The following is a 21,252-nucleotide window of genomic DNA, read 5'->3' on the forward strand; positions in this document are numbered from 1 at the left end:
GGAAAACTTCCAGGATTACTGCATTCAGGGATCACTCCCTTCTTTGGAAAAGTTTCAGTAGCCTACCTCTGGGTCCACCCACTTCCTAGTTTACCTACATTCTCCCCCACACATTCCCCAGATGGCATCTAGTCCCATGGCCATTATCAGTTGGGTTATGTTCAGCTGCAAGTAACAGAGACCTCAACCCAATTTGGCTTAGATAATTGGGCACATTTCTTGTCAAATAAATCTCTGAGATAGGATGGGCTCCAGTGACTTGATGTCAGAAGATTTACATTTTCTTTTTCCTATGTCCGTATGCTCTGCTTTCCATTGTATCAACCTTACAGTAATCCTGGCTCCCCTTCATGGTTGCAAGATGGCTGCCAATGACTTCCAGATTCTTCATATTCAGGAGGAAAAGGAGGTTTCTTCTAGAGTGCTCTAGAAAGAGCTAGGAAACTAACACTTGTCTGCAGCCTCAGATGGACTCAAATGCCCACTCCTGAGCCAGTTACATGACCAGATGAAAGGATGTATCATTGGCTTGGACTTGAGCTCTACATGTCATTCCTAGTGCAGATGTGCTATTGTCTCAAGTACATAGGAGATGTGGACACAGCAACATAAATTAGGGTAGCTGGCATGAAAAATGGGTATGGATATTGAATAAGCAACCCCCATGTCTACCACAATTCCCAAATTCATACCTCCATTTTGACCTCTGTGTTCCAAAGTCCAGCCGTCCACTCAATACTTCTGATATGCACCTTAAGGGTAACATGGTCCAAATAGATCTCTTGATTCACTTCCCTGCCCATCTGTTCCTCCCTCAGTCTTCTCTGTCCCAATAAATGGCATCAACCATTCATCCAGTTGCTTAAGCCAAAAGTTCACTTATCTCTTACCACTCTCCCCTTCACACACTGAGCTCTAGCCACACTGGCATTCTTTTGATTTCTAGAATTGTTCAGAAACAATTATCTCAGGACCTTTGCACTTGCTGTCCTGACTGCCTGATATGCTCTAGATTTCACATGGCAAACTGCTCCTTGTCATTCAGGCCTTTATTGAAATATCACTTTTCCTGGCCACTATATCCAAATTAGGTACCCAATCTGTCCCATACCTGTCACTGTCTATCACATCACCCTGTTTGGGTTTCTTCTTAGAACTTATCATTCTGCGACATGTTCTTGTTCATTAATTTTGTTTTCTTCTTTATTGTCTGTCCTCCCTCTAGAATGAAAAATCCATGCCAGCAAAGATCTTGTCTGTCTTGTTTGTCTCCAAATGGATCTATGCAAATATCTATCTGTGTGATGTCTATGTGAACACCTATGTGAATGCTGCTCCCTGGACTTTTGCAACATAGCAGCCCCAACTGTATCCCAGAATCTAGAACATATCTGCTACATGGTAAATTCTCAATGAATGTAGGTCCATAAATGGACTGATGCACAAGTGGATGAGTAGAGAGATGGGTGGATGAATAGATGGGTAGATAGGGTGGCTGGGGACCTTAAATATAACCCTTCCTGCAAGTAGAAAGACTATATGGTCAGTAGGCTCTAGTTGGGGCAGAGCTACTCTTTGGAATCCAGAACCCTCTTTCTTGTCTTCCCTCTACCATTTCACTTCTCAGGTTGAAAAAAAGAAGAGTTCTGGCTCTGAAACCCCTGATAAGCTCAATTATCCATTACTGTAATCCCATCTGGTTCCCAGTTCAAGAGTGCATTCTGATCCAGACACACCACCTCACCTTGCTCTGGCCTGGGCAGGCTACTTGCTGCTCACAACCTGCCTTAAAAAGTGTCAAAGAGATAACATCCTCGAACTAAAGTAATAACTATTCTATAATAACTAACATCTGTACGGCACTATACAGGTTGCAAGGTGTTTTTTGTATAGATTATCTCGATTCTTTATCATAACAAATCTGGTGCCATTATCAATTATGTCACTGAAGCTTAGAGGGGACCTAGTCCGGGATAGAAAGCACCAGTGCAGAGGCCAATGCCCTCTGTCTGCATCCATGGCAGATGTCACTAATCAGTTAAGGCACTTTCCTGTTTAGCCCAGGCCCAACCCCAGAATCTTCTACATTGGGACCCAGTCACTTCCAGTCAGTCAGACTGACACATGGCAGAAAGCATTTTCCCGCTGGGCTAGCCCTAGTCCCTCATTTTGCAGATGTGGTCACTATGGACTAGGGATGCCACCCAATGAGTTAGTGGTGAAACCAGTGCTAGAACCCAGGACTCTCGGCTCACATGTAGTCAGAAGTCTTCCCCCGGTCCCTGTACACAGTTCTCAAGATGACCGGGATTCTGATTTAACTGGGTGTCATGCTTTTAAAGGTCCCCAGGAGATGTAATTTGCAGCCAAGGTTGAAAACCACGAATATTTTCTCCCTCTCTAATAGTGTGCTGATTATTTTTTATGGTGTTAAGAATTACCCAGGGCCATTTGTTAAATGTATAATGTACGTTTGTAAATATACAGGTCTCTTCCCTGGAGAATCTGACTCAAGAGATCTGTCCTGGGGCCAAGGGATCTGCATTTTCATAAGTCTGTCAGGTGATTCTGGTCATCTGGGAAGTTGGGCCAGACAGCTCTGAACAGATTCAGCTAGGACTGTCTTTGGAAAGCCCAAGAAGGAGGCCAGGCCACTATTGAGCATCAGGAGGCAAAGGGTGATCTGGGCTTTGTCTCTTTAAATAGTTGCAAAGGCTTTTGTCCATTTACCAAGCATTTGCCTTTCTTTTGAAGTTTCCAGTCTAGATTATTATGTAATCCATCTCAAGAATTTATAAGAATAATATCGCCCTCGTGCCTGGTTTATGTAGAAAGAAGGACAGCAAAGACAGATAAAGTAGAACACGGAGGTAAGGATGAAATGAAAATTATTTGTCTATTTTAGACAAGCAATTTTCTCTAATGTTCTGTTCTCTCATGTGGTTGTCCTTCTGAGAGCTCAAGGGCTTTTTAAGGTAGAGCAAATCTGGAGTTTGCTCTTGAGGGAGGCTGGCTGGAAATATGGATTGGGATCGCCAGGAGCAGGGCCTATGAGGATCCAAGTGTCCAGTGCCAACATGTGGGCCAAGAGACCCCACTGAATTCCACCTGGGGCCCAAGACAGGCAGGACAAAATCACAGTGGTGTGGGTTCACCATGTGTCAGACACCAAGCAGGATTCCTTTCTCTCCCACCATGAAAATTCTGCAAAGTACAGTTAATATCTCCACTTTACAGATGAGTAAATTGAGGTTCAGAGAAATCACACTGTCTTTGGCCTAACTAGGAATTTGTCAGTCTAGAAGGGAAAAGTACCATTTAATCCAATGCCCATTATTACTAGGAAGACCCAAACATCCCAGAACATCAGGATGCTTTAATATCAGGATGCAGTAAAATGCCAAGCATTTGGAAACTAGAGTCCATCCCCCACCCCCTTCCCCAATCATACATATTAATTGAGAGATGCAGCCTGGAGAATTACAAAGAACAGATTTACCACCTAAACTTATTTGTCCTCGAGCTAATGCTAAACTGGGTGGCAAATCCAGAGCAGGAAAGAAATGAGTCTGGAATTAAGAGCAGGCCACAAATATGCACCAAAAACCTTAAAAATGCGCACACCCTCTGACCCAGCAATTTCACCTCTAGGAATTTATCCTCCCAAAATAGCTGAAAAAGTAGGCCAAGAAGTATTTACAAGGCAACATTGTTTACAGCTTTGGAAAAGTGGAAACATAACTGTCCAACAGTAGATTTCACATAATGTAGCACATTCACTTAGGCAAAAACCATATGCCCGTGAAAAATAGTGATGTAGATGTGTGTCTGTTGACCCAGAAAGCAGTTTATCATACATTTGCTGAGTGAGAAAAAAGCCTGTGTTGGAGTGGCATGATTGTGATGAAAATATATATATATATATCAGATATACACCAAAATGTCAGCAATGGATTATTGGATTGTTATCTTTATATAGTCAGAATACAGATCATTTTTATTTGCTTCTTTTTTTTCCCATTTACCCAAATGTGCTGAATATATATTGCTCTATTTTTTCCAGGTTTATTGGGATAGAATTGACATATAGCACTGTAGAAGTTGAACGTGTACAGCAACATGACTTGACTTGCATATATCGTGATGACCACAGTAAATTTAAGTTTAGTTAACATCCCTCATCTCATGATACAAAAAGAAAAAAGAAAAAATATTTTTTTTCTGCATGATGAGAACCCTTAGGATTTATTCTCTTCCCTTTGAAATATACCATGCACCAGTGTTGGCTGGAGTCACCATGTTGTATATTACTCCCCCAGTACCTAGTCATCTCAGAACTGAAAGTCAGTGCCTTTTGACCACCTTCATCCAACCACTTCCCCCACCCCTGTTTCTGGCCACCACAAATCTGATCTCTTTTTCTATGAGTTTGGTTTTTTGTGTTTGCAGGTTTTGTTTTGTTTCTGGTTTTTTTTTTTTTAAGACTCCACGTGTGACAGCATACAGTATTTGCCTTTGTCAAAAATTTACTTAGCATAATATCCTCAAGGTCCATTTGTTCATGCTGTTGCAAATGGCAGGATTTCCTTCTTTTTTATGGTCAAATAATATTCCTTTGTGTATATCTCTTTATCCATTCATTATCCACACTCATTGCTGGACACTTAAGACTGTTCTGTCCTTTTGTTTTTTGCTTAACCATTTTCTTCAGGGAACACCTGTCATTTGCCTAACTAAATGAAACTTGTAAAAGTCTTTGAAAGAAAAGTGCTCTCAAGATCCTGCATAATTGACCCTTGTCAGTGGTTGCTTCAAAAAAAAAAAAAATGCTGCTGAACTGGGTCATGGGGATGGAGATAATTAATGCCACCAGTGAGAAGGAGGTAGGGAAGGGACCTGGAGGCAGGAAGGGGCTGGAGGTCATCAATATTGGGGGTCCAGACCCCAAGCAGGGAGGTAGGGAGGGACTCATAAGCAATGGTGAACCCAGTTCACAGATAGATCCAGCTTATAAGCTATATGGACAGGTTGTGTCATGCCCTTGAACCTGGTCTCTGGTCGGTTCGTGACATATGGGGTTTGGCACCTGCTATACCTCCTGTCTCCTACCATGTATCTATGTGGGTCAGCTGCTTTCTGGGCGGTGGGTGGGGAAGAAACACATGAACCTTGAAACACATACACATCTGGAGGCATTCATACAGAAAATGACTATCTTGGAGGTGATGGGCTGGGTGGAGAATGGAGGGTCTTGAGAAGAATTCATCAATGAGTGAGGGACCTCCAGTACAGGGAGCTCCACTTAGAGATCAACTGAAGTATGATTGGTGAGGATGGTCCTGTTGGTCATGTGGCAGTTACATCAACCTGGGGTGGGTCTGTCTGGGTGGAGGGAGCAGTTGTGACCTGTGCGAGCCAGGAGAGGAGCAAACCAGTGCTGTTCCCTGAAGATTGCCGATGATTGCAGTTGGGGTAAACAGCAGAGGGAAGCCCACATAGAAACTGTTGCCAGCAGGGGTGGCTGTCTCGGAGCCACCAAGGATGTGGCAGTGGCCCAAAGAGGCAGAGAAGGACAGGCAGAGTGGTCTAGGAGGAATGTGAGCAGCCATCTGTCCCCAGGAGTTTGGTCCTACATGTCAGTTTCCTATTGCTGCTCTAACAAGCTACAAACCTAGTAGCTTGCAATGATATGAATTCTTCTGTCTCATGCTGGAGGTCAGAATTCCTAAAATCAAGTTTTGGGCACGGCTGCATTTCTTCTGGTGGTTCGAGGAGGATCCACTTACTTGCCTTTTGCAGCCTCTAGAGGCTGCCGGCACCTCTGGGCCCACGTCCCCTCCCTTGAATGACTCCTGCCTTGGCCTTTTCTCCTCTGCTTCTGTCACTGCTTCATCTTCTCTGACTCTGACGCTTCTGCCCCCCTCCGATAGGGGCCCCTGTGACTGCATTGGGCCCACTTGGATAATCTCCCTATCTCAGGACCTCTAATCTAATCACACCTGCAAAATCTCTCTTGCCATGTAAGGTAACATTCCCAAGTTCTAGCCATAGGGTGTGGCCCCCATAACCCCAGAGGACAGGCAAGGAGGCCCCCTTGGGGGTCCCCGGAAAGCACTGCTGGGAGAAGGGGGGGCTTGGATTTAGTAGCTTTGGGCATTAATATTAAGTAGTTATTCAAACTCACAAGTCAGTGAAGTTTAGGGACAGTTAGGGTTCAATACGGATGAGGAAGCTGGAGCCCAGGGAAACTAGGAACCTGTCCAAAGACACACGGCTAGTTCTCCAGCTTTTCTCCATGCTGTTTGTTTTACTCAACTGACCTTAGAAAAAGGAAGTGTTGCTGTAGTTTGTTGCTGTTGTTTAAGGCAGGGAATGAAGTCTACCAGACTTTTGCAGGGAGTGGGTGGGTGTGGTGTGCTTTGCAAGGGAAAGCCCAGAGCCCCCAGAGGGTGGGCAGCCTCAGAGACTTGCTGTGCCTCGGCCCTCCTTGGGAAATTGTCCCCTCACTGGGGCTTTCCATCAAGGGAGGGTGGAGAGGGGCCAGGTGCTCCCACCACCGCGTCAGCAACTGTGGCTCATGGGCCATTCCCCTGAGGCTGCCTGGCCACCGTTGGTCATCCTTTGGCTCTTTCCGCCAGGAGGAAGCTCTTCCTCCCACTGGATTGGATTAGATTGGATTGTGGGGTAGGTTCCAGGGACAAAGGGAAAGCACTTGGGACCCATCCAGCAAGAAGGCATTTCTTTGACCCTCTGGAAAGCCCACATGTGTGCATGCCTGGGTGATGAGTGTTAAGGGGGAGGCCAGACTATATGCTTTGCTGTTTTTCTTTCTTTCTTTCTATTCTTAAATTGGCTGGTTCTTAGTGGATTTGTCAGAAAGAAGCACAGCCATCAGAACACCTGAGTTGTAGTCTTATCCCTGTTTCTCTCCCAGTATATGACTCTAGATGCATTGTTTGAGTTCCCTGAGCCTCAGTTTACCCATCTGTAAAATCAAGGGTCAGACTGGATGATCTCCAAGGTGCCTTCAGGATTGTCCAGCTTATGCTGGAATGCTTACAACAACCTCGCCACTTGGTCTCCCCACTTCCTTCCTGTACTCTTGAGGTCTCAAGCCCACCTGGTTGCTAAAATCAAATCCCCCTACCCCACCACATTTGCTTTTGCTCTCCACCATACCCCAGTGGCTAGCCTGGTGCCTGGGCCTCAGCAGGTCCTGAGCTCCATGCACACGTAGGAAAGGACTCAAAGGAAGAGGCCCAGGCAAAGGGGCCAGTATCACGCTCACTGTGCACGGGGAGTAGAAGCCCCTTCCATCTGGCTCCCCACCGCCTGAGGACTGCAGAATCCCAGGAAACCGGTTGTTAAGGAGCCAGCCGCCAGCTACCAAGTTAGATAATGAGGGCTTGGGTTTTTCTGCCCCTGTTTACCTTGTGTTAAGTACACGAAAATGATGTCATTTCTGCACCCATCCAGCTGGCGCTGGTGACAGGGTCTCTTTGGGGTTCCTGGGGGCTCGTCCTCCCCCGGCTCTGGTCACCCCAAACTTCATCAGTGTGGGCTGGGCCTTAGTGAGGCCGGTCAACACCACGTCATAGCTCTTTCTCAGTATTCCCCTCCCGCCCACCCCATGTTTTCTAACCCCTCCGGAGTTCATCTCTCACCATGAAGGCCACAATGGTGCCTGGTCCTCCTGGCACCAGCTTGTCTCCTCCAGTCCCATTACCCCCACAGCCAGAGGGAGTTTTCTTTCTTTCTTATTCTTTCTTTCTTTTTTTTTTTTAAGATTTTATTTATCCATTCATTAGAGATAAAGAGAGAGAAGCAGAGACACAGGCAGGCAGGCTCCCTATGGGGAGCCTGACATGGGGCTCAATCCCAGGACTCTGGGATCTGTGACCTGAGCCATAACCGAGAGTCAGACGCTTAACTAATGGAGCCATCCAGGGGCCCTATTCTTCTGTCCACATTCTTGAGGGTTTACCTCCCTTCCCCAAGATCCTTACCCCTTAGGGCCCCTTTTCCCTTTATATGAACTCCTCCTAAGCTTAGGGAGCCTCAGAACTAACCCTCTCTCTTCCACCCCCAACTTTATTCCCTCCTATGCACGCTCATCGTGTCCTGTGGGGGATAGAAGAGGCAGTGACATTCAGATACTGTCAGGCTGCAAAGTTTGCAAGACTCAGAAAAGACTCTGAGGTTTGCTGATCATTTAGAAGGCCATGTGCATGGGGTGGAAGGAACGGTGAGGAGCCTCCACTGGAAGGGCCTCCTGTTCAAGAAATTGGTTCCCACAAGAGAGTCTGGAGCTTGCAGCCTGGTTCCAAGTCCCACAGCCAGCCCCTCTGGAAGAGGTGGCCCTTCTGGCGTTTTCAGTATCTGCCCCAAGTCATAGATCCCGTGTAGCAGAGCACCCAGCAGGGCTGCTCCAGCAGAAGCAGAGTCTGAGGGTGGGGGAGCCTCTGAAGGTCCTTGAGGTGGGGACAGCTAAAGAGCAACAGGCTTTTCTGAGCAACTGCTCAGTTCCAGTCTCTAGGCTGGGGGCCGCAGTTATAGGGGGAACAAGACTCTTTGCTTACTTTGCCCAGTGTGGGAGACAGACAAACCCATGACACACGGATATTCCAATGTGATCGGAGATGCAAGCTCAGCCAAGGACAATGTAAGCCAGGTAGATGAGTGCTCCATAAAGAGATGGTGACCAATAATAGGCAGTGTGATCTCATTTACTCTCCCAACACCCTGTGACCGGGTAATGGAGCTTCTATTTGCACACTTGTGCACATGGTGCACATTTGTGCACAAGCACCTGCCCCAAACCAAGCAACTACCTAACCATGCTGAACCTCAGTTTTGACTTCTGTTAAATGGGCTTATTGATACCTACATTATAAGGCTTTGGGAGATTGAACCAGGGAATATATGTGGCAGGGCCTGGCTCGGAGTAGGTATCACAACCTCAGAGTTTTTTTAAAAATAAGGAGCCATCTTGGCCATAGGGCCATGGTAGGTGGGATCAGCGATCTTTGACAGATGAAGCAAGTTAGGACCCCAATATGGGACATGTAGGGTGAATTCTCTGGGGCCAAACTTCAGGATGCCTTGCCTCTGGGTGCTACCTTTCCCTGGAGCCCACCCTTCCGGGGCTGTGACAGGCCATGCCACTCAGGTGTTTGTCGCCTCAGCCTCACTCACTTTATGGGTCACACAGGCTATGTGTTCCTTGTCCTGGGCTGCCCCAGCCTTGACTATTCTGGAGTGGGAGAGCTGGTCCAGTTCACTCCTAGTCCGGAGCCCCCTGATGTAGGCAGAGGGGGTGGGGAGAGCTTGGCTTCATCCTCACCCCAGGCTCACTGCTCCCATTCCCCTGACACCCGTGCTGCAGAGGCCGCTTCTTCCCCACCAGCCTGGGCCAGCAGTTGCACTGCCTATAAATAGAAGAGTGAGATTCCTCATGGCCCAGTGAATGGCGCTGACATCCTGCCTCTGCCTGGCTGGGCTCTGAGTCACAGGCCCCCACCGGAGGCCCGCCCAGGCGACCAGGCCTGCACCACTGACACGGCCTCAGAGGAAGCGCTGAAGCAGAGGAAAGTCTCTGGGGAGGCTGAGAGAGGCTTAAAGCAATGCAGCTGGCATTTCCTCCCCGCAAGCCCTGCTGAGGCACAGGAGTGAGTGTGCACAAGTGTGTGCCAGGTAGAGGTGCCGGCTCCAGGAAGCACCGTGGCCTCTGCGCCCCCTTCCCACATCGTTGACAGGAGTGGGGATTCCCGGGGAACCTCATCTGTGAGCCTCCTCTGTTTCCCTTGCATTCTTGTTCTGGCTCTGCTCCTTCCAAAGCCAAAAACCAAATCCACAGATATGGACACACCCATGCGAGCTCAGAAAAATGGGCTCAAAGGCTGGAAACCAGGCCCTGGGGAACGGGCAAGGACCAAGACCACTCCAGAGGGCCAAGTGGCTGGAAGGGCAGGAGGTGGCCAGGGTCTCCAACCCTCTGCCCTCCACCTGGGTCAGAAGGAGGTTCTCACTGGCCGCACTGGGTCCCGTGTCCACCCTGTGGCTAGAGGAGGGTGGAGGGAACTTGGTAGGCTCTGTTTGGTGGGGAAGAGGTAATCCCCCCACGGACTGCTAGGAAGGAGAGCACTTTGGATGGCTTGAGCTCAGCAAATATCCACTGTAGATTCTCTGCTTGAGTGCCACCTGCTCTGAGAGGTCTGCCCAACCAGCCCACCCAAAGGGTCCCCCACTCGGCTCATCTCCTACAGAGCCGGGTCACAATCAAATTTGTGGAACGTGTTTGGTTTGGTTTTCTCTTTATTCCTCTCCCCTGCACTAGATCCACTAGATTCCATGCTCCATGAGGGCAAGGGCCAGGTCAGCGTTGCTCACCTCTGGGCACCTGGCACGTACTTGTTAGACGAAGGAATGAGCAGCCTGTGTGGACCCTCGGGGGTCCACACACACATGCTTACATACTTGTTCACATACTCGTACACATCTACCCACACATGCATTCACACACTCACACTCTTGCTCATACATGCAGGAGTCTTCAATTATTTGAGCAGCCCCTCCTTCGGTGTCACCTCCCAATCTCCACCCTGCCCCCAGCCACCAGGGGTCATTAGGGCAAGAGATCCCAGCTGGGGACCTGCACTCTCTGCTGTTCTGACCCCCAGGGTTCTTCCCAGAAAGACATTCTCCTGGTTTGGGCACAGGTGTCGGTGATGTCTCAGTCCAGAGGGACTGTCATGGGAAAACCCACTCCTGCCCCATTTGAACATCCTTGCTGGTTCCCTGTGGTTCACAGTTAATGTCCTACCTCTATTGCCTGGATTTTCAGCACAGGCCAAAGCTTGGCGCCACAGGGAAATTCTGCACTTCTTCAGAGACCACATGCTCTTTCATACCTTCAGGCCACGCACAGGCTGATCTTTCCGCCAAGAAGCCTCAATTCCCTTCACCCAGTCCCCACACCTTCGTGCTCCTCTTGTAAACTCTCAGTGAACTTCGAGACCCATCCAAATAGCATCTCCCTGCAAGTCCGTGAGTCGTGTTAACAGTTTCTGCCCCTCTCTTTCTCAATTTGTCCTGAATTCTCCGGAAACATTGATGCACAGAACTATGGGCTTGGCAGGGTCCTCAGAGACCCATAGTAGGTTGCAACCCAGGGGTGGATGGAAATGTGGGAGGGAGTTTTTGGTGGCCAGAGTGACTGGGACTGCTTGTGGCATTTAATGGGCAGGGGACTGGGAATGCTCACTAAGAGGGATTGTCCATCCTAAAGATCACTAGCAGCCTACTGGGAAACGCTGAGCCACCTTCACTGGATGGGGAAGCCAAGGCCTAGGGAGGGGAAGCAGCTTGTCAGGGCTACACAGGCACACAGGGCCCCAAGGTGGTCAGCACCCACTCCCTTGGGGGGACACTCCTGGGTGGTGGGCCAGAGAATGGCCTTCCAACCCTCTCGGTCCTCAGTGCCCAGCCCTGGCCACACCACCAGCACCACGGGTATTGTGGGAAATATGTCTGGGAATGCTCCAAAGCTCCCACCAGCTGCTGCACCTTCTCCTGCCCTGTGCTGACAGCCAGATGGTTTGATGTGGCTGAGGATGTGCCTGGAATACGGAGCCAGTGTCCCCCAGGGAGTGGGGAGCTGGGCTTGTGGGCTGAGGCCAGAGTTCTACAATTATAGCGTCCAGCTCCATGAGCTCATCTAAACACCAGGAAAGCCACACTTTAGACTAGAGTCTGGGCATAGTGACCATGACACTCCAGGGCCCAGCCTGGCCATGGGTGTCAGGAAGGGAGATGCAAGAACCAGTGTTCCCTAAATCAGCCCCTCAGCCCTACTCAGAAAAGGAGTGGCTATTCTTCTCTCCCATCTCCCACTCTCAGCCTGGGCTGCCTTGGATTCTCCCTATGGGCTGAAGGAACTTCTTAAAAACTGAAAAGAAACTTTTTTCAAAAATGAAAAGAAGGGTGCCTAGGTGGGTCAGTTGGTAAAGTGTCTGCCTTCGGCTCAGGTCATGATCCAAGGGTCCTGGGACTGAGTTCTGCATTGGGCTCCCTGCTCAGAGGAGAGCCTGCTTCTCCCTCTTCCTCTGCCTCGGCCCCTTCTCCCTCTTCCATTCATTCTCTCTCTCTCTCTCTCTCTCTCTCTCTCTTTTGCTCTCTCTAAATCTTTTTTAAAAATGAAAAGAAACTTTAAAAAAGCTATAATTGGTTATACGTAAAGCCAGAGATAATAATATAACCCATCTTCATATCCCTATCACTCAGTTCTGACAATCATCGACCTACAGCCCATCCTGCCTCATCCTGACCCTCCCTGCAATCCACACCCCTCCTCCTGTATTATTTTGAAGCAGGATGCCAACCATGACATCATTTCATCCATAAATATGTCAGTGTGTATCCCTAAAAGACTCTTCCTTACAAACTAAACCATAATCACAATACCATTATTACACCAAAAATTTAAGTCCTAATATTATCAAAGACCCAGCCAGTGCTCAAATTTCCCATTGTTGCATAATTGTCTTCTTTAGAGTGTAAATTTCTAACCAAATCAGGTCTACACATTATAATTGGTGGGTAAATCAATTATGAGTTTCTTTGGGTCTAGGGCTTTGTTTTGTTTTTATATATTCATGGGAAGAAACTAGCTGTTCATCTTGTGGCATTTTGCTTATTGCTGCCTTGTGTTGTCATAGAATATGTCTCTCTGTCCTCTGTCCTGGAACTTGGTAGTTAGAAGCAGAGGCTTGATCAGATTCAAGTTTGATTTTTTGGGGGGCGGGAGGCAAGACTACCTCATTAGATGGTGTTGAGGTCTTCTATCAAGAGGCACATGGTGTCTTATTCTCTTTTTTTGTGACGTTAGCAGCCATTCAAGCAATTAATTTATTAGGGACTACAAAATGGTATTACGTTTCATTCCTTCTGCATTTATTAGCTGGAACTGTCTATAGAAGAAACATACTCTTTTCTATTACCGGGCATGTAGTTATTCTGTTTGAATGAGACTTTTAAAGTTTATCTGCTCCCTCCAGTGGACTCTGGGTTGAGTGGTCCAGAGAGGGCAAGCCCCTCACTAAAGGACACCAGCAAATTAGGATCAGTCCTGGAACTCAAATCCATGTGCTGCATCATATGCAGAACTGTTGTGGAGGCAGATGGTGGAGCAGTAAAGGTTGGGGTCAGGAATCAGGTCAGGATTTGATTCTGGGACCTGCCATTTATAAGCATGGGACCTTGAGCTGATCATTTAGCCTTGATGCTCACCTCCCTCATGCAGCCCAAGTTTGCCAATCTTTCAGCCCTTTGTAAGAAGGACCTTGGAGAAGACCATCTGGATATCACAAGGTAGACTACATTCAGCAGCCATGCTCACATCCATGGCGTCCCACTTTAGTTTCCCATGGCTGCTTCAGGACATGCCTAAGGACCCTGCCTATCCTTCCTGCCTGAGGAGAGTTTCTCAGGAGGCCCAGGCTTCTATCAGCAAGGCGATGAGCTCAGGATTGCCTGTATAATTGTGAGGACTTTTGTTCAAAAATGATCATGAATTTCAAGATAGAGCAAAACATCAAACCAAGCGCAAAGCCCTTCTAGGCACAGGCCCTTGGTGCTGCGCAGGTCGCAAGCCCTGGAAGAGTTCTGTCTCAGTGGCATGTGGATGGATCTGATCCAATCCCATCCAAATTTGAGTTAGGACCTAACCAAAACAAACTCCAATCCAATGAGCTCCGGCTAAGAGGGGGTGTTTATAGTAAACAGTATTTTTACAATTATAGTCATATAAATGCAGTTTCATGGGTTTAATCTTTTGGATCAACTGTGAACAAAGCAGTCAAATCTTGATTGTGGGGCCGAAGAAAATACGAATGCCACAGACAATGTAAAAAAAACTTATTGCTGACCAAGGTGGCACGTGGATAGGCAGAGGAGTGGTAGGAACAGCCATATTTATTCTTATTCTGAAAAGGGCTGGCAAGATAGGATAAACTACCCAAAGTTGAAAAAAGAAATAGACATTTAGATATAGGCAATCAATGGACACCTACTAGAGGTATTATACATTCAGTTAAGAGGGAGGTAGGAGTGCAGGTGAGCTAAGTTCTCACAAACCGTATGGAGACAGCAGTGGATTTGGTCTAAAGTTATAAGCCAAGAAATGGGTCTAGTAGAAGTACATTCTCTTGAGTTATGAAGGTAAACATCAGAAAAAATACAAAAGGAAACGTGTCAAACAGTTGGTCTCTGGAACGAAGCGGGAAGAACAGGGCGGAGCCCGTCGCTTTCCTTTAGGAGCTCTTTTGTGCTGTTTGCTACCATGTGCATATATTACGGGGCGCGTGGGACTGGTCAGGGCCCCCGCTCTCCCCGCCCCCCCCACGGCCCCCGGGGCGCTGCGGTCGGAGGCCTGGAGCTCCGGAGCCCCGGGGGCAAGGCGGACTGTGCCAGGGAAGGACTCTGATTGGCTTACGTGCTCACCCGTTGGGCCAATCCACGGCGTGCTGCAGTCTGATTGGCCTCACAGGGTCACGTGACACACACGCCCCCGCTTCCGGGAGGATTGAAATCTCCTAGGACCCCCAGAGAGCCGCAGAGGAGGGGGTTCTCCCCGGAAGGACGAGGGCGGCACGGGAAGAAAGGGAGAAAGGATGGCGAGGACCAACCCCACAGGTACCCCCACGACACTGAGCCTACCACGGGCCAGAGGCTGGTGGAGGGTCAGGATGTGGAAGACGTGGGGGTAACTACAGCCTGCAACTCCTACGGGGCGGGGGCGGGGGGAGATGGAGACGGGGAAACCAGTAGTTGTTACTCGGGCCGGAATGTGGAAGAGTCAGTGTTCCCACGGGGTTCCAAGGGAGCCGGCGAGCAGCCTGTGCTGCCCGCTGGCGTCCAGAACTCAGTCCCTAGGGCCACCCAGGTACTCCCAGTACAGCACAGCGACTTGGGGCCAGATCCCATTTCTGCTCAGGAACATATTTTACCTCTCTGAGCTTGTTTCTTCATCAAACAGAATGGGACAATTATTCCAGTTTAGCTATTAGATTGATTTTGGGAGGCTGAGTACAGAGCTTCACACCCAGGAGGCACTTCTCTACCCCCCTACCCGCATCACCAAGTTTTCTTAGATAAACTGATTAGTTCCAGCTTAGCTTAAAACCAAAAGATGCTCTTTAGAGTTGTTTCATGATCTATCTGGTCTATAGAAGAATACCAGATAATTATCCAAATGCCAAATATTAAATAATTGTACCAAAATTGTCAGCTTGGATACCCCCCACTAACACAGAAGCTCCCTGAAGGCAGGCAAAGCATTATTCATTTCTGCATCTCTTCCTGGTACCCAGCCTAATGGACACTTCTCCCATACCCCCTTCTTATGGAGAGATAATTAGCACACAGCACTATGAAGGTTGAAGGTGTGTAGCATACTGACTTAACTCCCATACGTTGTGATATGATCGCCAAAATAATCTTAGTTTACATGCATCCTCTCTATGGATACAAAAAGAAAGCAAAAAGAAGAAAACTTTTTTTTCTTGTGATGGACAAGAATTCTTAGGCTCTATGCTCTTACCTTTCAGATACACCGTACAGGCAGTGTTGACTATTGTCATCATGCTGTACATTACATCCCTGAAACTTAATTATCTTATCACCAGAAGTTTATACCTTTTGAGCACCTTCAGCCAATCCCCCATCTCCTCCCCTGTCTCTAGTAACCACAAATCTGATCTCTTTTTCTATGAGTTTTGTTTTTTAGATTCTATGTCTAAGTGAGATCATACAGTATTTGTCTTTCTCTGACTTATTTCACTTAGCATCTGTGTTGTCACAGATGGCAGGATTTCCTTCTTTTTATGGCTGAATGATAATCCAGCATGTGCGTGTGTGCACACACGCATGCACCCATGTGTGTATAACATTTTCTTTATCCGTTCATCAGTCGATGGACACTTAGGTCATGTCTTGGTTATTTTAAATAATCCTGCTATGAACGTGGGGCTGCAGATGTGTCTTTGACATAATGTTTTCTTTTATTTTTAAAAAAGATTTTTTTAATTTATTTATTCGTGAGAGACACACAGAGAGACCGAGAGAGGTAGAGAGGCAGAGACATAGGCAGAGAGAAGCAGGCTCCATGCAGGGAGCCTGACATGGGACTCGATCCTGGGTCTCCATTCTTCACACCCTGGGCTGAAGGCGGCGCTAAACCACTGAGCCACCAAGGCTGCCTGACATAGTGTTTTCATTCCTTCTGATATATTCCTGGAAATGGAATTGCTGTCATAGGGCCATTCTATTTGAAAGTTTTAAAAATGTATTATGATTGATTATTATCAAAGTATAGTTGACACACAATGTTATATGAGTTTTAGGTATACAACATAGTGATTTAACAATTCTGTACATTACTCAGCTCACCATGATAGGTGTAGTCACCACTTGTCACCGTGCAACGTTATTACAATATTATTGACTACGTTCCCTGTGCCGTACTTTTCATCTCCATGATTTATTTTATTTTATTCTTTAAGATTTTATTTATTCATTCATGAGAGACACAGTGAGAGAATAGAGACAGACGGAGAAGCAGGCTCCTCGCAGGGAGCCCAATACAGAACTTGATCCTCAAACCCTGGGATCACACCTTGAGCCAAAGGCAGAGGCTCATCTGCTGAGCCACCCAGGTGTCCTGGTTTATTTTATAACTAGAAGTTTGTACCTCTTAAATCCCATTCACCTATTTTACCTGTCCCACCCCCCACCTCCCCTTGGCAACCACCAGCTTGTTTTCTGTATTTAAGAGTCTGGGTTTTTTGGTGTGTTTGTTCATTTGTTTTGTGTTTAGATTTGACCTATGAGTGAAATCATATGGCATTTGTCTTTTTCTGTCTGACTTACTTCACTTTGCATAATATCCTGTAGGTCCATCCATGTTGTCACAAATGGCAAGATTTCATTCTTTTTGATGGCTGAGTAATATTCCAATTTTATATACACCACATCTTCTTTATCCCTTCATCTGTTAATGGATCCTTGGGTGCTTCCATATCTTGGCTATTGTAAGTAATGCAGCAATGAACATAGGGGTGCATGTATCTTTTCAAATTAGTGATTTGTTTTCTTTGGGTAAATGCCCAGGAGTGGAATGACTGGATCCTATGGTGTTCCTCTTTCTCGTACTTGGAGGAGCCCCCATCCTTTTCCCCACAGCGGCTGCATAGGTTACAATCCCCCCTTTTCCACACCCTCACCATCTGCTATCTCTTGTTTTCTCGACGCTGGCTGATCTGACAGGTGTGAGATGATATCTCTTAGTGGTTTTGACTTGCATTTCCCTGATGATGAGTGATGTTGAGCACCTTTTCATGTACGTGTGGACCATGTGTACATCTTTTCTGGAAAAATCTTCTTGAGTCCTTTGCCCATTTTTAAATTAAACTACTTGTTTTTTCATTCTCGAGTTGCATGCATTTTTTTATACATTTTAGATCTTAACCCCTTATCAGATACGATTTGCAAATATTTTTTTCCCATTCTGTAGGTTGTCTTTCCACCTTGTGGTCAATTTCTCTTGCTCAGCAAGAGCTTTTTGCTTTGGTGTAGGCCTGCTTGTTTATTTTGTCCCTTGCGCTCTGGGTATAATATCCCAAAAATCATTGCCAAGGCCCATGTCAGGGAGCTTTTCCGCTATGTTTTCTTCTCGGTTTTTTACAGCTTCTGGCACTACAGTAGTCTTTAGAGAATTTTGACTTCATTTTAGTGGGTGGTGTAAGATAGGGATCTATAATGGAGACTTTTTTTAAAAAGATTTTTATTTATTTATTCATGAGAGACACAGAGAGGCAAAGCCATAGGCAGAGGGAGAAGCATCAGAATCTGATGTAGGATTCAATTCCAGGACCCTGGGATCATGACCTGTGCCAAAGGCAGGCAGATGTTCAATCCCTGAGCCACCCAGGTGCCCCTATAATGGAGACTTTTAGTAAATATATTTTTAAAACACTATCTGAACAGGTAAAGGGCTGAATGAGGCCCTCAAAAGGACACTGAAAACAGCTCTGTTTGCCAAGATGGTCTCCCGGCAGACACCACAGTGGCTTCGGACAGTGGCCAAGGACAAGAGAGAGAGCAAAATGTGTATCTGGTATGGGAGTTGGAAGGCAGGGCATGATGGAGGAGGCAGTGGATGATGGGCCTTGTTCATGAAACATGTCTATTAGCCCACCTACCCTGTGGCACAGAGTTACCTGAGATAGATCAGCAGCAAACATGAAACCCCCCACACTCAGGCAGCTGATATCCAGGGTATAATGTGTGGAGGGCGGCAAGAGCCTCTGGAGAAACCTGGCCTAGGCATCCCCATGGCTGCATCTTCTAGTAATGTGTTTATAATAATAATATTAATTGCAATACCAGCAGCAATTATGTAGAGAACCTATTACTAGATTAGTCAAGACCACTTCAGGGGCGCCTGGGTGGCTCAGTCAGTTAAGCATCTGACTCTTGGTTTAAGCTCAGGTCATGATCCTGCCATCATGGAATTGAGCCCTGCATCGCTCAGTGTGGAGTCTGCTTGAGATTCTCGGTCCCTCCTCCCCTGTTACACCCACCACTCACTTGCTCACGTGCACTCTCTCTCTAAAATGAATGGATAAAATCTTAAAATAAATAAATAAATAAAAAATAAAAAACAGATTGCTTCAGTTTTAAGTAATAGAAACTCAACCCAAACGGGCTTAAACAAATAAAAAGATACTTGGTTTTTGTATTAATTCCTAAAAAATCCCAGCTGTTAACTAGCTTCTGGTATGACTGGATCCAGGAGCTCCAAAGACATCATCAGCATTCTGTGTCTTGCTCCACCTCTTGGCTCTGTGGTCTCCTGACATCATTCTCAAATGGCCAAATAGTAAAAATGACCTCTGATTGCTCCAAGCTAATGATCTCAGCAAAGACAAGCACGCGTTTATTCCAAAAACTTCAGGACACTGTTACAAGGACCACTCCAACTTGGGTCTCATGCCCAGGCCTGAGCCAATATTCAAGGTCAATACTGGGATGCGTGGATTAGCGTGGGTCTGGTGATGGGCATGGGACTGGTGTGGGGGGAAGCCCTATATACTCATAATGGAGGAGGGGGATTTTCTAGAGAGCAGGGCCATACTTGGAAGAGGTGACTTTGTTTTTTTTTTATATATATATATTTTTTATTTATTTTATTTATTTATGATAGGCACACAGTGAGAGAGGGAGAGAGAGGCAGGCTCCATGCACCGGGAGCCCGACGTGGGATTCGATCCCGGGTCTCCAGGATCGCGCCCTGGGCCAAAGGCAGGCGCCAAACCGCTGCGCCACCCAGGGATCCCTGGAAGAGGTGACTTTGAACAGGGAGCATCAACAAAGGCTCCTATACCTATTGCCAGGCACAAAACTAAGTGTCCATTTAGCCTGTCAACAGTCCTATGTGGTAAGACAATTCTTTTCCCCATTTTTCAGATGGGAAAAGTGGCTCAGAAAGGCTGAGTACCTTGCAGCATCACATTACAAGCAGCATGGACTCTTCTCTCCCAGATGGAGGTGAGTGGGGCCTGAAATACAGGGGCGGGTCAGAGAGGATTTGACCGATTAAACATAGTGAATGAGTGGGTGGTGGTTGGATATAAAGGAGAATGAGCTGATGAATTTGGCACTGACCCCATCCCCTACCTATTCCCCACCCCCAGGGCAATGATGCAATGCAGCCTTCTCTTGTTCTGTTCACTGCAACAGTATAGTGCAGACCCAGGAGCCATACTGCTTGTGTTCCCCAGAAAAAGGAGCCTTTGGCTAGGGAATGAATGCTGCTAACATAGAGGTGGAACCACAGGGCAGCGAGGGGGAGGGAGAAGACAGGGAGTGTAGGGAAGAAGGGGAAGCAATGCCAGGTGATGTTTAAGAACACAGTCACTGCTTTACAACAGACCACACATGGGAAATGTGCCTCAAATGGTCCAAACGGGAGGAGAGGGATTGTCCTTCCACCTTGTCTCCTACTGCTCAAAGTTCGCCCCTGAGAACTAATTCCCTCCATGTGTAAGGGTTGTGTTCTCTGGCCCCTTTGGTGGCCACGCCGGAGCCAGACCATTTATGCTGGGATGTAGCCTGGAAAGGGTCAGCCTGTGCAGAGGCGGCAGGTCCAGCTTCAATTGTGGACAGCCACGACAGGGGCAGAGCAGCCAACCAGGGGTATGGCGAACAGGGGAGCAGATAGAAACCGTAGAGGTACACACGATGCATGCGATGCACCCACACTCTGAATATGCTACATCTACATCTCTGTGCCTCAGTTTCCCCTGCAGTAAAATGGGGATGACCATTGCCTTCCCTAGGGTTGTTGAGAGGATTTGAGATAATGCATGTAAAGCAATGAGCAGTGTTTGCACCACCACCACCACGCCCCCGGAAGTGAACTGGACTGGCTGTTCATTGCCTTTGCCAGGAGAACTTGAGGAAAGCTTCACCGAAGGGTGCAGTCCTGGCTAAGCTGTATTAGCCAGGACTCTTTCAGTTGCAGGTGGCTCAAATGAAGGAGAGGAAGGCTTAAGCTTAAAGGCTTAAAGTCCTGGCTTTGGCACAGCTGAACCCAAGGATGATTCTGAGTCTCATGGGATTTGACCCCTGTTGCGTTCACAACATGCACTTGACCTTCAAGGGCTGACCTCAGCAGAGAGAAGACCTGGAGGGAGAGAGATCTGGCTGGAGCACCTGTGAGAGGAGAGGCTGTGCTAAACCAGGGCTTACCAACTTGACATCCTCCGACTCCTGGGATGGGCCCATGGTTTGTTGATTCCAAGCCCGAAAAAAGAAAAAGCAGGTCCCCCATTGGGGCTGGAGTGATTTCAACGCCAAATCTTCATACAAGTTTGCTCAGTGATTATCAGATCAGATAGTTTTGGATGCATCTTTATGTGTTTAGGGAGGTAGAGCCTGGTTTCACGAATACTGTTTAGTAGATATAATCTCCAATGGTTGAATCCACAGGGAAAAACAAATGGCATGAAAAGGTGAAGAACATGACTACAACTCATTCTGACTGTCCCTTCTGGCAATGACATTCTTGAGCACAAGGATTCCATGAGCAACCTCCCCCAAGCAGTCTGAGGTTGTTATTAAGGAACACCCATGCCCCGGTGCTACATAACTGGCCCACTTGTGTTTCTGGTGCAAACGGCAGGGTCCCTCAGC

General features: G+C 47.3%; 1 long non-coding RNA gene across 1 annotated transcript in view; it reads left to right on the forward strand.

Annotated features, from left to right (window-relative positions):
• Nucleotides 1-21,252, forward strand: part of LOC129508661 (uncharacterized) — a 122,626-nt gene that overhangs the window by 92,792 nt on the left and 8,582 nt on the right. Inside the window, exon 3 of the long non-coding RNA XR_008664226.1 lies at nucleotides 19,525-19,605. This is a non-coding gene — a long non-coding RNA (uncharacterized LOC129508661). The remainder of the gene's footprint in view (nucleotides 1-19,524; nucleotides 19,606-21,252) is intronic.

The sequence above is a fragment of the Nyctereutes procyonoides genome, unplaced genomic scaffold (genome assembly GCF_905146905.1).
Source record: "Nyctereutes procyonoides isolate TBG_1078 unplaced genomic scaffold, NYPRO_anot_genome, whole genome shotgun sequence".
Taxonomy (NCBI): Eukaryota; Metazoa; Chordata; class Mammalia; order Carnivora; family Canidae; genus Nyctereutes; species Nyctereutes procyonoides.